Raw genomic sequence first — 12,132 nt, 5'->3', positions numbered from 1 at the left:
GTTCTCCATCTATCGGCTCCATTCATTCGGCTCCAGTATCACCTTTGCTGTCTGAACGGAGCCATAGGTCTCACTCTTCTAGGTCTTCCAGGTTATCGGACCACGACCTTCAGAGAGTAGTGAGTCGACTTCTTAAGTCCGAGGCACTAGCCCAGATGCTTCAAAGTCCGACTCAACAGTCGAAGACTGTCCCCACCACTCAAAATATTCCTTCTCTGACTCTCTTGAGTTCGGAGCTGGGGCGGTTCGGACCCGAGACTGTGGTGGCGTCGGAACCGATACCTTTGTCTTCGGTTCCTTCGTCGGCTCCGATGTCTTCCTTGGAAGAATCTCGGCGGACTTCCTCGGCTCCGAGGCGAGTGGCATCGGACCCTTGTCCGACCCCGCTCTCCCTCTCGGTGCTTCGGCGCTGGTGAGTTCAGCTCCGACATCGGCCTTGGAGCCATCACTGTCGGTGCCGGGGGAGGTTTTCAGTTTTTCGGAATGGAGACGTCTGGCTCTGCCTGACAGGGATGCCTTTGAGGTCATGAGGAGCGTGTTAGAACCAGGTTCTAATCCACAGTCGGCTCCTTCTGCCCTTCCCTCCATGGTGCCTCCGGTGATTTCTACTCACTCTCTTGTCCCCGACCGTAGAGAGCCAGCTCCTCAAGTTTCCCCTGTGGGGATCTCCTCCTTTTCCGAGGCCTCTCCTGACCCTGTAGGAGAGCCCCCTAGGAAGAGGCAGTGTAAGAGGAAGCACATTGACTCTCCTGAGTCTGTCACCTCTGACACTGATTTAGAGGATTCTGAAGGTTCCCCTCGTTCCCCCCCTGAAGATGTCTCCTTTGCAGACATCCTTGAAATCTTAAAACAGAGGGGGAATTGGCCAGCCCTCAACCCTTCAGAGGATGAATCAGTGTACCTTGAGGCGTTTGGCTCTCGCCCTTCCACCTCCTGGGTGTCCTCCCTTTGACCCCCTTATGCAAGTGGTGGCAAAGAAGGCTTGGGCGGCTCCTGACTCAGTGGAACCCACCCCCAGGAGACCATTTAAGTTCATCACAGCCCCCAAGGATAAAGAGTTTCTGACCAAAGGCATCTCTGTTGATGCTATGGTGGTGGCTGCAGCTACCAAGAAGGAGTTAGCTGATCCTTCGGTGCCTGTTCATCCTCCTAACAAGGAGTCTAGGTTGATGGACAGGTATGGGAAGCGGATGTTCTCGTCAGCGACCTTTACTATGAGATCGCTGAATTACCTGTGTCAATTTACTCGACTTCAGAGGGACTTACTCAAGGAAGCAAGTGAGATGTTGAAGGACCCAACAGCTGCGGGTTTTCAGGACAGGATGAACTCTCAGCTGGCTACCCTTAATTCTATAACCAACTCCTCCATGCCTCCTTTCATATGCGGCTGATGGAGCAAGTAGAGCGGCAGGTACAGGTGTAGCCTTGCGTAGGCACGCTTGGATGCGGCTTTGTAATTTTTCGGACCCCTTTAAGGCGTCCTTCACTAATTCCCCCTTTGATGGATCATCCCTCTTTGGTCCTCAAGTGAAGGAAACCTTGACTAGGTGCGAGACTGATGGCAAAACTTTCTGCCGTCTGAGTCCGTTTTTTTACTCCTTCTAGACCTTACCCCAAAGGTCAGAAGGGGGGAAAGATGTGGTTCCGTAAACAATCTCAAGGAGACTTGCCTGACGCACAGAGTCGATTCCCCTCTAGAGGCAGAGGGGGGAACAACAATGGTAGACGCCGTCCCAGAGGCAGAGGGGGCCCGCAGAATCAGGGCAGTCGAGAATCCTTTTCCGACAAGCCTTTTCAGCATCCCTGAGGTGTTGCCCGACTGTCCACCTTCGAGGCAGTCGGGGAAGGTTGTCACTGTACCCAAAAGCCTGGCTATCCCTAACTCAAGACAAGTGGGTACAGTCTATCATTTCAAGGCTACAGAATCCCTTTCCTTTTCATTCCAAAGCTGTCCAAAAATCCCTTCCAGGCTCCACCCAGTCAAAGGGAGCAAGCAGCATTAAAATTTCAAAGCTGCTCGCAAAAGAGCTATTCAACCAGTGCCAGCAGACCAAGTTGGATCCGAACCTACTCCAAATTCTTTTGGTTCCAAAAACAGGGACTGGAGACCCATTTTGGATCTCAGCAACTTGAACAAGTTTATCAAGCAATCAAAGTTCCGGATGGTCACGCTGCAGTCCATTCTTCCTCTTTTGGAACGGGACAGCTGGATGTGCTCTATAGATCTCCAGGACGCGTACTATCATATCAAGATGAATCGACGCTCCAGGAGCTTTCTCCGCTTCAGGCTGGGAACCAGTCATTTTCAATTCAGAGCCCTGCCCTTTGGTCTTACTACAGCCCCCCGAGTGTTTACCAAATGTATGGCAGTGGTAGCCTCTCATCTGAGACATCAAGGATTCCAAGTGTTTCCGTATTTAGACGACTGGCTCCTTACAGCCCCCACCAAGCATCTTTTACTCCTCGCCAGAGACTACACCTTTCGCACATGTCAGGCATTAGGCATTTCAATAAACTACGAAAAGTCTGTCTTGTCACCTTGTCGTGTTATTACTTTCATAGGCGCAAATCTAGACACAGTCAAGATGTCAGCCAGACTCACAGAGCAGAGGATAGCAGACATACACAAACAGGTCTTTCTTCTTTTGCAGAACAACAAAGTCAAAGCCAGACAGATCCTGAAAGTCTTGGGAATTATGGCGGCCATCCCTCTCCTACCATTAGCTCGCTTCCATATGAGGATTTTGCAATGGATGCTCTTCACGCAATGGTCTTACCAAAGCCTTCCAATGTCCCATCCTATTCGGATAACTCAGTCGTGCAAGAGTCATCTCTCTTGGTGGATCACATCTCCTCAGCTCCTCCTAGGGAGACCTTTTGTCCCTCCCCCTCCGGTTGCTACAGTGACAATGGACACCTCCCTGATCGGGTGGGGGGGGAGCATTTCCAGGGCAGGACAGTCCAGGGCATGTGGCAACCGTTCGAGTGCCACTTGCACATAAACGTCCTAGAGATGAGAGCAGTGCTTCTAGCATTGCAAGCCCTACAAGTCTCTCTTCCCAAGGGAACTATAGCAATACAAACAGACAGCATGTCTGTAGTGTGGTACATCAACAAACAAGGCGGAACCAGGTCTTACCCCCTATGTCGAGAGGCACTCAGACTATGGCAATGGGCGATTTCTTCTCAGCGATTTCTTTTAGCAACGCACATCCCCGGGAAGTCCACTGTGATTGCGGACAAATTGAGCAGAGTTATTCTCATGCCTCACGAGTGGTCTCTGAATAATTCAGTGTTGGAGAAAGTTTTTCGAAAGTGGGGCAGGCCTTGCTGCGACCTTTTCGCTACTCCCCAAAACAGCAAGTGCGACGATTTTTTCACCCTCTTTCCCCAACCAGGCCATCCCGGCAGAGACGCTCTAGTGCACGTTTGGCCCCGGGGACTTCTATATGCCTTTCCTCCCTTCCCACTGATATCCCAGCTGATACAGAAAGCCATCGCTCAGGAAGCTTCTATGATCCTCATTGCCCCTTACTGGCCTCGACAAATTTGGTTCCCCTTTCTCCACCATTATCTGTTGGAACAACCTTGGCATCTGGATCCAGTTCCAGACCTCTTGACCCATCAGTCGGGTCAGTTGCACCACTCCCTTCCCTCTCTGAACATCACAGCGTGGTTCCTCCAATTCCGACCTTAGCCAGGCTTCCTTTGATATCTCACTCAGTTAGAGATATCTTGATTGCCTCTCATAAATCTTCCACTCGGAAGATTTATCATAGCAAGTGGAAACGTTTCTCCTATTGGGCACAGTCAAAGAATATAGATCCTTTCACTGCTTCTATTCAAACAGTTCTAGACTTTTTAGCCGAAATTTTCCATGCAGGTTCGTCCCCATCTACCATTAGAGTTCAATTGGCTGCAATTTCGAACTTTCATGTTGGAGTCTCAGAGTCCTCTATTATGTCTCACAAACTCTGCAAGGCCTTTTTAAAAGGAGTCTTTTTACTCAAACCACCCATCAGAGATCCTCCTCCTCAATGGGATCTCAACTTGGTTCTGGCATCCTTAATTCTTCCCCCATTTGAACCTGCGGCTTCATGTTCTATAAAATTACTTTCGTGGAAGACACTCTTTTTAGTAGCTATCACCTCAGCTATAAGAGTCTCTGAACTCCATGCTCTGTGTAGTCGACCCCCTTATCTTGTGTTTCATAAGGATAGGGTGTCCTTACGTACTAACCCGTCCTTTTTGCCCAAGGTAGCTTCACTGGCAAATTTGAATCAAACCATTGAGCTTCCTGTTTTCTTCCCTAATTATTCTAATAGGTCAGAACAAAAGTTACACTGTTTAGATGTTCATCGCCAACTTAGGTACTATTTAGACAGGACCAAACAATTCAGGAAATCTGACCAACTGTTTCTTATGCAGAAGGTAGAATGGGCCTTCCAGTCTCTAAAGTTTCTCTCTCTAGATGGCTTACTTCATTGATTACCCTAGTGTATGAGACAAGACATCAACGATTGCCATCCAAACCCAGGGCTCATTCAACTAGAGCTTTAGCCACTTCTGTAGCTTTCCAAGACAGGCTGCCTATTGATTCTATTTGTTCGGCAGCTACTTGGGCTTCTCCCCATACCTTCATTTCTCATTATAAGTTGGACTTGGCCTCTAGAGACCGAGCCAACTTTGGTTCCACTGTACTCAAGAGTCTGTTCTGATAGGCCACCGGGGACAAGGTGCTAGGATGGTCCCATCCAGCAAGAATGAAGGCGAGATTGACAACTTAACATTTAGAAGTTATGTACCTACCATAACTTTCCATGTTAGTTGTCTTCTTCTCGCCTTCTTTCTTCCAGCCCACGCTCCTTCCCCCTAGCCAGGACAGACCTAGAAGAGTTTTCTTCTTTGTTCCTTATGGAATTTTATTGCTGGCCTTAGCTTTCAAATGAGATCTGAGGAGTTACCGCCTAGCATTGTGGGATATAGGGGAGCCTCGAGCCGGTGAAACTAGCTCTCGAGCTTTTAGAGTGGCCGAGTCGGAGCAGAGGATCGGCTCCGAACCCATCCAGCAAGAAAGAAGGCGAGAAGAAGACAACTAACATGGAACGTTATGGTAGGTACATAACTTCTAATTTGCCTTCCTTCTGGGGGCACCTGACATCTGGGGCAAGAAAAACTGAAGAAAATGACGTTGGCTGCCTCTTTTATATACCCCTGCCGCACTGACGTCAGGGAAGAAGCGACGACAACCGATGCCGGACCTAGACTTTGGAATTCGGCCGACCGAGGACCCGCCTGATGGCAGGATAACCCATCTGTTATGACTGCAGCTGTATGAGCACTCGAACATCTACATTTATGGTAGGTACAAAACTGTACTTTTGCATGACATCATGTTTTGCCTTCCTTTCTGGGGGCACCTGACATCTGGGGCAAGAAAAACTGAAGAAAATGGCGTTGGCTGCCTCTTTTATACCCCTGCCGCACTGACGTCAGGGAAGAAGCGACGACAACCGACGCTGGACCTAGACTTTGGAATTCGGCCAACCGAGGACCCACCTGACGGCAGGATAACCCAAGTGTGATGACTGCAGCTGTATGCGCACTCGAACATCTACATTTATGGTAGGTACAAAACTGTACTTTATCTGCCTGCAGGTAGCCCTCAGTCAGCCCGAATACCAGAGTCTTGGGATTTCTGCGTCAGATACTGTCGCTTCTTCCATGATGTCAGGTCGTCAAGGATATAAAACAGGCAGCCGACGCCATTACTTCAGTCTTTCTTACCGAGAAGGAGCCCGATGCAGAAGCAGTTCACAAGTGCCAGTCGGCCACTACCTGAAATTTTTGTTTTTCGAGTTTCAAACCTGAAGTCTTCTAAAGCTAAGTATCCTGTTGGGGATTCTTTTTTTCTTGCTCCAACCGATGTTAGAAAAAGTTAACAATTGTCTTGCTTGTGAAAAGCAAATACCTCACAGAGATTTTCGTTCTTACTGCGTCACCTGTTTAGGCCCAGACCATGACATCCCTCGCTGTCGGTTTTGTTCCTTAACGCCCGAACCATTCGTCGTCAGGCTATTTTTGTCGCTAAATTCTTTTGCTGTCATTCTTCGTATTCCGAAATGACTTCGATAAGTCATCCGACTACCGATCTTCTGAAAAAGCGCAAAGATAAAGACAGACCACATATGTCAAAAACTGCCGACGACGCTTCCATTAAGCTAGTCACCAGTCTGCCGGTACTCAGTGAGGCGCCTTTGCAGCACCTGATGTCCGCTTCTACAGATTCGCAGGCCTCTGCTAAGACCCATTTGGAGTCCGGTATGCTGCAAGATGCTTCTTTGACTATGGAACCTGCGGATGTCTCTACCTTGGATGGGTCCGGAGCCACTGTGCAGGCACCGGCTTCTGAGGGTGTATTCCAACCTACCAATATTCGCATTAAACCGACAACTTATTTTTTAGCTAAAACTACTGACTTTCTCAGGCCCAGAGTGTGCACTATACCTAGAAAACCGGTGACCAAATTGCATGCTCAAGCTCCTATGCCTCAAAAACAAATGCTTATAATGGCTGAAGTCCTTATCACCCTAATTAGGGGAAGCCAGCCTTCCCCTACTAAGAGACCAAGAATTGAGTTTCTTTCTGATTCTACAGACCAGGAGTCCGATGACTCTGACCCTTCTGATTACCAGGACATACCCATATCTAACTTTGAGGATTCAGATGCAGAGGAATCCATTCCCTCTGCCTCCCCTCCAGAGGAACTTTCTTTTGGTGAAACCTTGCATACTTTAAGAGAGTGTTTCTGCTGGGAATGCCAGGATTATCTTCAGTACAAAAAGAGACTCTTAGAATTTTTAGAGTTGCCTCAGCACAGGCCCCTAGCTATACCCACTGTCGTGGATGTTGTAGATGATGTCTTTATGGAATCCAGTCTTACTCCAGACACTTTACCACTACCTCTAGAAAACCTGACCGGTACTACAGAGTACCTGATTCTCACAAATTTCTCTATAACAATCCTACTGCAGATCCAGAGACCATTTCCCAGGGGCCTAAAGGTATTAAGGCTGCTAGAGCCAAAAACCCTACTCCTTCAGACAGGGATTCCAGAGCTTTAGACAGATGGGGTAAGAAGGTATATACGTCTGCAACTCTTGCCTTTAGGGCATTGAATTGTCATTTTCACATGTTGAAGTACCAGCAACATATTATGGAACAAATTAAACAAAAAAATTGTGTTACTCCCAGATTGTGCAGAAAATAAAGATTTACAAGAGTTGATGCATTCTGCAAACCAAGTTAGTAAGCATACTTTGCAGTGTAACTTTGATGCCCTACAAGGATCTTGCAGGGCTGCAATCACTGGATCTGTACTGAGAAGGCATGCTTGGCTGAAGGAACAAACCTTTCCAGACCATGTCAAATCAAAATTACTAGATGCTCATTTAAATCAGGACTGTTTTGTTTGGCACCAAAGCAGAAGAGGTTCTTAAAAAGATGGAAGAAAAAGCTAAATCTTTGCAAGAATTCTTAAAAGTGCAGCCACCTAGATTCAGTAGGCATTGGCCTACAAAAAGTGGTCCTTTCCAGCCCCTTCCAGGCCTTCACAGTCCAAACCCAGGGGAACCAGACCACCAAGACTACAGTCTCAGGATATGCAGAGTTCTAAACAATGGTGTGCTCCCACCTCAAAAACAGAGAGTGGCAAGCCACCCCTATGGTAAAAGCTCACAATGACTTGTCAATTATCCTTCCCAGCCTTGCCATCTACTTGCTCCCCTAGAAGGAAAACTTGCCCTTCATGCCAAAAACTGGATGTACATTACTCAGGACCAATGGGTTCTAAACATTTTATCCCAGGGGTACAGATTCTACTTCCATTCCCTGCCAACCCCAAGTGGGTTTCCAGACCTTCCTCCAAACCAGTGGGCAGAGGATCAAAAGCAAGTACATTCCCTGCTCAATATCAGGGCCATCCAACCTGTTCCAGTAGAACAAAGGGGACAGGGTTTGTACTCCAGACTATTCCTGGTGCCCAGAAAAGAGGGCTCTTGGCGCCCAGTCCTGGATCTATCAATTCTCAACAACTTTCTGGTGGTCCCAAAATTCAAAATGCTAACCCTGCAGCAGCGTCTCCCTATGTTAGGTAAGGATGCCTGGCTAGTCACACTAGACTTAGCTTATCTGCACATCCCCATAAGGGAGTCTTGCAGGAGATATCTCCGCTTCAGGGCAGGCTCTGTGCACTATCAGTTCTCTGCACTTCCATTTGGCTTATCTACTGCACCCAGAGTATTCACAAAGTGCCTGGCTCCAGCCATTACATACTGCAGGCAGAGAAATATCCAAATTTTCCCACACTTGGACGATTGCCTGATTCAGGTGCACAGTCAGGAATTACTACTTCAATACCTGGCATTTGTAAAAAGACTCCTGTCTTCAATGGGGTACACTATCAACGAAAAGAAATCACAACTGGTGCCCAGTCAAAAAATTGTATTCCTGGGAGCAAGCTTGAACGCAACTTCCCAGATGGCCTTTCTCACTCCAGACAAACAGATCTATTTGAACAACTACTTAAGATACATGGCCACCAAAACCCAGCTATCTGCAAGGGAAAATACTGCAAGCCCTAGGGTTCATGGCTTCATGCATTCGGCTAATTCCATATGCAAGACTGCATATGAGGAAACTCCAATGGTACTTAAAAACTCTTTGGTGCCAACATTCTCAGGACCTGGAAACAGTCATTCCGATCATTCCTTGTCTAAGGGCAGAGTTCCTTTCATGCGCAGAAGCATGCAACCACAGCAAGGGACTGCCTTTCATTCAACCCCTCGCTGCCCAAACCCTGACTACAGACGCATCAGACTATGTATGGGGGCTCACATGGCAGGCAAATGCATTCAGGGAAAGTGGACCCCAGGCAAATTCTCCTGCACATCAATCAGAAAGAGATGTTAGCTGTACAGTATGCTCTGACAGCCTTCAAATACCTAATAATTTCAGGACAGCTGCTGATAAAAACAGACAACACCACAGTTATGTCGTACATAAACAAACAGTAGGGAACCCAATCTTACCCACTCTGCAGGTTAGCCATGGCCATGTGGAACACAGCCTTGGGCAACCAAGTGCATCTGCAAGCTTAGTTCCTGCCAGGCACCAGAATTCACTGGCAGACGACTTAAGCAGAAATCTCCTGGACTCACACGAATGGAAATTGGAGCACAACACCTTCGACCTTCTAATCCAGAGGTGGGGGACACCGGAGATGGACATCTTTGCCTCCACCGAGAACCACCAGTTGAGCAAATTTTGCACCAGGAACCCTCACAGCAGGGCCTGGAAGGTGGATGCCTTATCCTTCAAATGGGAAAGCTCTCAATTTATGCCTTTCCTCCTTTGCCCCTCCTCTCAAAGGTACTACTCAAGATCAGACAGGACACCCCAAGGGCAATTCTTATTGCCCCAGATTGGACATGCCAGCACTGTTACCCACTCTTAAGCAGTCTGACAACAGTGCCGCCCTGGCACCTTCATCAGACTCCTTCCCTGCTGTCTCAGCAGGAGGGACAGATTTTGCATCCACAGCTGCAAATCCTGAACCTTGCAGCCTGGCCTATCCCTTGAATACTTCACGAGCAACCCTCAGGAAGCAGGTGCTGGATGTCATTCTTGAGGCCAGAAGGCCTAGTACTAGAAAATCCTATGCTGAAAAGTGGAAAAGATATTGCTCTTGGAGTCCGTCTCAAGGAAAGGACACAGCTGTGCCCTCCTTACCTCAAATCCTTGATTACCTAGCAGAGCTACTCCACAGAGGCCTATCCTTCTCCTCCATTAAGATTCATGCCTCTGCCATCTCAACTCATTATAATACAAAGTCACCTCTATTCTCTCACCCTCTTATCAAACAATTTCTGATAGGGGCTAACAACTTAAGGCCCCCTAGGATAGCACCCATCCCTGCCTGGGACCTTAACTTTGTACTGGAAAAGCTCATGCTCCCCCCCTTTTGAATCTGCAGCTTCAGCAGAGTTAAAATTCTTATCCTGGAAAACAGCCTTGCTTTTAGCCCTAACCTCAGCTAGAAGAATGCCTGAGTTACAGGCACTAATGGCTGTGGAACTTTTCATTATTTTCCATGCTGACAAGGTTCCCTCAGGACTAGCCCGTACTTTATGCCTAAGGTGCTTTCCAGTGTGGCTCTAAATCAAGCCATCCATTTGCCAACCTTCTTCCCTTTATTTTGAGGATTAGGGGAGAGGATCCTGCACTCCTTGGATGTGCACAGACAGCTCAGGTTCTACCTTGACGGGACTAAACCTTTCAGAATATCTGACCAACTGCTAGTCAGCTTTGCTACAGGGGCAGAGGGCAAGGCCGTTTCAAAGCAAACCATTTCCAAATGGCTAGCACACTGCATCCATTTCTGCTGCAAGCACCATGGAAAACGTACCCCACAGGGGATCAGAACACATTCCACTAGGGCTACTTCCACCTCTACAGCAATTCTCAGGGGAGTCCCTACCAGGGAGATTCTGGAAGCTGCAACCTAGAGATGTTCTTCATGTTTCACTGTTGCAGTCATTATATTTGGGTTATCTGTTTGCAGTAGCCCTCAGTCGGCTTGATTATCAATATCTTGGGTCCTGCGTTGGTTGCTGTCTCATCTTCCATAATGTCAGGTAGTCAGGGGTATAAAGCATGCAGCCGACGCCATTACATCAGTCTTTCTTGCCGTGTGGTGCCCGAAGCAGAAGCAGTTTGCAAGTGCCGGTCGGCCGACTCCTGAAATTTTCATTTTCCAGTTTCAGATCCGAAGTATTCAACTAAGCTAAGTAACCCGTTGGGGATCCTTTTTCTTGCTCTTAACCAATGTCAGTAAAAGTTAACAATTGTATTTCTTGTGGAAAGCAAATACCTCATAAAGATTTTAATTCGTACTGCATTCCTTGCTTAGGCCCAGACCACGACGTACCTCGCTGTAGGTTTTGTGCCTTATTCAAACCTCAAACTATTTGTCGTCGGTTCATTTTCACATCTAAATATTTTGGTACTTGGTTGAATTATCCAGAAATGGCTTTGGGAAGCCACCCGACTACTGACATTCCAATAAAACGCAAAGATAAAGCCAGAGACAGACCGCATAGATCCAAAGCTGCCACCAATGCTTCTCCTAAGCTAGTCGCCAGTTCACCGATACTCAGTGAGGTGGTTTCGCAGCCCGATACCCGCTACTTCAGATTCACAGACTTCTACTGAGACCCATTTGGAGTTCGGTATGCCACGAGGTGCTTCTTCGAATGTGGAACCTGCGGATGTCTCTACCTTGGATGGGTCCGGAGCCGCTGTGCAGGCACCGGCTTCTGAGGGTGTATTCAGACGTACTGACTTGCATATTAAACCGACACCATCTTCTTCTTCAAGGCCTAAAACTCGATCCAGGCCTAGAAAAACCGATGCCCAGACAACATGGTCAGGCCCCTATGCCTAAAAAACAAATAAGAATGGCTAAAGACCTTATTACTCTAATCAGGGGAAGCCACCCTTCTCCCCCTAGAGACCTAGAACTGATTTTCCTTCTGATTCTTCTGACCAGGATTCTGAAATTTCTGTTTTCTCTGATGACCAGGAGTTGCCGTTGTCTACCTATGAGGATTCTGATGCAGAGGACTCCATTCCCTCTGCTTCCCCTCCAGAGGATTTCTCTTTTAGTGAAACCTTGCATACTCTTAGGGAGCATTTCTGCTGGGAAAGCCAGGATTCCTCTGACTCCTGAAAGAGGCTTAGGGAATTCTTACTCCTACCTCAACACAGGCCTTTAGCTATCCCTCCTGTACTGGACATTGTAGATGATGCCTTCTCGGAATCTAGCCTGGCCCCTGACTCTTTACCTCCAGCTCCCAGAAAACCTGACCAGTATTACAGGGTTCCTGACTCTCACAAGTTCCTTTTTAAGAATCCTACTGCGGATCCTGAGACCATTTCACAGGGACCTAAAGGCATTAAGGCTACTACTGCCAAAAACCTTACCCCCTCTGATAGAGATTCCATGGCCCTGGACAGATAGGGTAAAAAGGTATACACTTCTGCAACTTTGGCCATTAGGGCCTTAAACTGCCA

General features: G+C 47.7%; 1 protein-coding gene across 2 annotated transcripts in view; it reads left to right on the top strand.

Annotated features, from left to right (window-relative positions):
* The window catches only part of PI4KB (phosphatidylinositol 4-kinase beta), a 1,158,526-nt gene that overhangs the window by 1,023,679 nt on the left and 122,715 nt on the right, over positions 1-12,132 (top strand). The gene's annotated exons all lie outside the window — the stretch shown is intronic.

Source organism: Protopterus annectens, chromosome 3.part0 (assembly GCF_019279795.1).
Source record: "Protopterus annectens isolate FY-2018-M chromosome 3.part0, PAN1.0, whole genome shotgun sequence".
Classification (NCBI taxonomy): Eukaryota; Metazoa; Chordata; order Ceratodontiformes; family Protopteridae; genus Protopterus; species Protopterus annectens.
Note: the sequence above shows the minus strand (reverse complement) of the source record. Positions and strands in the feature narration are given on the sequence as shown.